Source organism: Thamnophis elegans, chromosome 2 (genome assembly GCF_009769535.1).
Source record: "Thamnophis elegans isolate rThaEle1 chromosome 2, rThaEle1.pri, whole genome shotgun sequence".
NCBI classification, from domain to species: Eukaryota; Metazoa; Chordata; class Lepidosauria; order Squamata; family Colubridae; genus Thamnophis; species Thamnophis elegans.
In genome coordinates, this window is record NC_045542.1 from 150,089,473 (window position 1) to 150,093,491 (window position 4,019).

Here is a 4,019-nt window from a genome sequence, read left to right on the forward strand (position 1 = left end):
AAGGAGAAAGAATGGAGGAGAAGGAGGAAGATGGAAGAAAAAAAGAAGAAAAAGAAGAAGGGAGGGAGAAAAGTGGGAAGGAGGTAGGAAGAAAAGGGGAAGAGAGGGAAAGAGCAGAAAGACAAAGAGGATGAAGTTGATAGGCAAGAGGAAAGAGGAAGGAAGGAAAAAAAGAAAAAGGGAGGGAGAGAGGAAAGAAGAAAAGATGGAACTAGAAAGGAAAGAAGGGAGGGAGGACAGGGGAAGACAGGGAAAGAGCAGAAAGACAGAGAAGGTTGAAGGTAGATAGGCAGAAGGAAAATAGGAAAGGAGGGAAGGAGGAAGGAACAGAAGCGAAGAGGAAGAGAGAAATGGAAAGAGCAGAAAGACAGAGAAGGTAGATAGGCAAAAGAAATGAAGCTGAAAGAATGGAAGGAGGAAGGAAGAGAAAAGGAGGAAGGGAGTGAGTGAGGAAAGAAGAGAGGATGGAAGGAGAAAGGAAGGGAGGGAAAGAGCAGAAGACGGATAAGGTGAAGGTAGATAAGCAAGAGGAATGAAGGAAGAAGTGAGGAGTCTCGGGGAGGGGGAAAACATTTAGTGACCAAAGTTACAATGGCATTGAAAAAAGTGACTGATGACCATTTTTCACACTTAGCGACCGTTGCGACCATTTTTCACACTTAGTGACCGTTGCAGCATCCTCATGGTCACGTGATCAAAATTTTGTTTGGCAACAGATTCGGATTTATGCTGGTTTCAGTGTCCTGGGGTGACCTTTTGACAAAAAAAATTTTTTTTAATCAAGCCCCCCCCCCGGTCAAAGGCGTCCCTCTTTTCCAATCTGAAAATCTGGTCAGCTTACTTGCACTCCCCTCCCTCATTATTGTAAGCCGCCCTGAGTCCCCTCAGGGAAAAGGGCGGCCTATAAGTGTTTAATAAAACCTAAACCTAAAAAACCTAAAACCAAAAAATAGATATGTAGGGAGGGAGAGAATAGGTAGGTAGGTAGATAGAGGGATATATATAGAGAGAAATACAGTAGGTAGGTAGAGAGAGAGAGAGAGAGAGAGAGAGTAGGTAGGTAGGTAGATGTTTCCAGGTCTATTTATCCATGTGCTGGAGAAGGAAATAGCTGACAATCTGCAGCACCTTAAGACTTTGTTTCTGCTGGCATAGCACTTGATCAATGTAATTTTCATCAATCAGTTAAAGAACTTTTCAAAAAGAAAAAAAAGTTTTTGCATTCTGCAAACCTCTCCAAAACGGCTCGTTTTTCACAAAAACGAGCCCGTTTTTTTAAAAAAAAAGGCATGAATAGCCTTGGGGGGGCTTGCAGAGTGCTCCTGGGGAGGGGGTTCCAGAGGCCAAAAATGCTGTATTCAATGTATAAGATGCACCCAGATTTCACCCTCTTTTTTGAGGGAAAAAGGTGCACCTTATACTTCAAAAATATAGTAGCATGGACAATGAGAATTAAAACAAGGTGTACCTTTGACAGTTTTTTTTAAATCCCATACAATACATTCATTTATTCCTTCCTGAATAGAGGTAATCCTCAAATTACAACCACAATTAAGCCCAAAATTTCTGTTGCTAAATGAGACAATTGTCAAGTAAGTTTTGCCCCATTTTACGACCCTTCTTGCCACAGTTGTTAAATGAATCACTGCAATTGTTAAGTTGGTAACACATTTGTAAAGTGAATCTGGTTTCCCATTGACTTTGCTTGTCCGTCACAAAAGATGATCACATGACCCCGGGACACTGCAGCGGTCATAAATACATGCCAGTTGCCAAGCACCCAAATTTTGGCCACGTGACCATGTGGGGATACTGCAATGGCCATTATGTGCGAAAAATGGTCATAAGTCACTTGTTTCACTGCTGTTGTAACTTTGAATGATTCCTAAATGAATGGTTGTAAGTTGAGGACTGCCTGTAAAGATTTGCTAATATGCCTTTTATCTTTTTAAAACCTAGAAAAAAAGCAAAAAAAAACCCTTTGTGCTTTTAGCTAACTTTTTTCCAAATGTTTTTTTAACAGGGTTGGCCCATGGTTTTTCTACCAAGTATCGTTTTTTTTTCCATCAGAGGCAATCTGGTATCTGTGTTTTTTGTCTGTGTATAGAGATTCTCGGTCATCCAGGTCATGGTTGTCCCAAAGGTGCTTTTTCAAGAGACAACTGGATGAACTTTCTGGTTTTTCTTTGAAGACGTTTCGCTTCTCATCCAAGAAGCAATCCAAGAAACATCCAGAGCTGAAGAAGCTTCTTGGATGAGAAGCAAAATGTCTTCAAATAAAAATAAGTAAAACCAGTTCAGAGGTGGAATTCAGCAGGTTCTGACCAGTTCTGGAGAACCAGTAGCAGAAATTTTGAGTAGTTCGGAGAACCAGCAGCAAATACCACCTCTGACTGGCCTGCCCCCATCTATTCTCTGCCTCCCGAGTCCCAGCTGATCGGGAGGAAATGGGGACTTCGCAGTAACCTTCCCCTTGATCGGGATGGGGATTTTACAGTATCTTTCCCCTGCCACGCCCACCAAAGCCACGCCCACCAAGCCATGCCCACAGAACCGGATGTAAAAAAATTTGAATCCAACCACTGGTCCAGTTGCCTCTTGAAAAAAATAAAAACACCTTTGGGTGTATGTGTGTGCACGCATCAGTGTGTGGTCTGTGGGCTTGAAGCAAAGGGGAGAAAAAGGTCAGAGCCAAACATAAGTAGGATTCACTGGGGAATTCTGGAAGTTGAAGTCCATACATCTTCAAGTCGCCAAGGTTGAGTAATACCGTATTAGACCAACATATTCGAAGGTGGTCCATCTTCCCTTCTGCCTTAGTTTGACTCCATTTCTCTTTTGTGAGCTACAAAGATCAGGTACACTCACCTGACATCCACATTCTCTCCGTGCCACAATAAGGCCCACAGGCCATCCTAAAACTGGAGTTGCTCCTTCCTGCTTAATGGGCAACCGACCCATATCCGAAGAAAGATTGAGGCAGACTCTTGGCAGGGATGCCATTATCAGCTCTCTTCTCCTTGGCAACCTTTGCATGTTGAATCATCTTGGGGTACCCATATTTGCCAGAGTAACTGATACCCTCCCTATTGCAACTATGCGCTCAATGTCCGAATATGAGACAGGAACACCGTCTGCCAGACTGGCTTAAGCTTCTAGGAAATGTTCCCTCTGCTAAACTCAAAGGTTACAGAACGAGAACACGGTCTGGTGCTCCACTTCTCCAGCATTGCGAAACTGTTGTTTGCTTCGGCTGCTGCATTCTTGCCATAGATCACATAGATTTCCCTCCCCATGAGATATTGGTTTCTAAAGTAATGGGTTGGCAGAAAAGATAAAGAGTTTCAGTTACTATGCTCTGAACATAGAACAAGCATCTATGTTCAGAACAAGAAGCAACGGATGGAAAGTTTCGGTCATCCTGATGTAAAAAAGAGATTGAGACTCTAGAAAGAGTGCAGAGAAGAGCAACAAAGAGGATTAGGGGACTGGAGGCGAAAACATAAAGAACAGTTGCTAGAATTGCTAGTTTATTGAAAAGAAGAACTAGGGGAGACATGATAGCAATCATCCAATATCTCAGGGGCTGCCACAAAGAAAAGGGAGACAAACTATTCTCCAAGGCACCTGAGGGTAGAACAAGAAGCAATGGATGGAAACTAACCAAGGAGAGAAGCAACTTAGAACTAAGGAGAAATTTCCTGATAGTTAGAACTATTAATCAGGGAACAATTTTCCTCCAGAAGTTGTAAATGTTCCAACACTGGAAGTCTTTAAGAGACTGGAAAGCCATTTGTCTGAAATGGTATAGGCTTTCCTGCCAGAACAGGGGGTTGGACTAGAAGACCTCCAAGGTCTCTTCCAACTCTGCTATTCTGTTAATTCTGTTACTTATGAAGGAGAGAACCAACCTAGAATAAAGGAGAAATTTCCTGGCAATTAATCAGTGGAATGACTTGCCCTCCAGAAGTTGTGGGTGTTTTAAAGAGACAATTCATCTGAAATGGTATAGGGTTTCC

General features: G+C 42.6%; 1 protein-coding gene across 1 annotated transcript in view; it reads left to right on the forward strand.

The window, feature by feature from the left end:
- Positions 1-4,019, forward strand: part of LOC116503304 (zinc-binding protein A33-like) — a 902,198-nt gene that overhangs the window by 792,762 nt on the left and 105,417 nt on the right. The gene's annotated exons all lie outside the window — the stretch shown is intronic.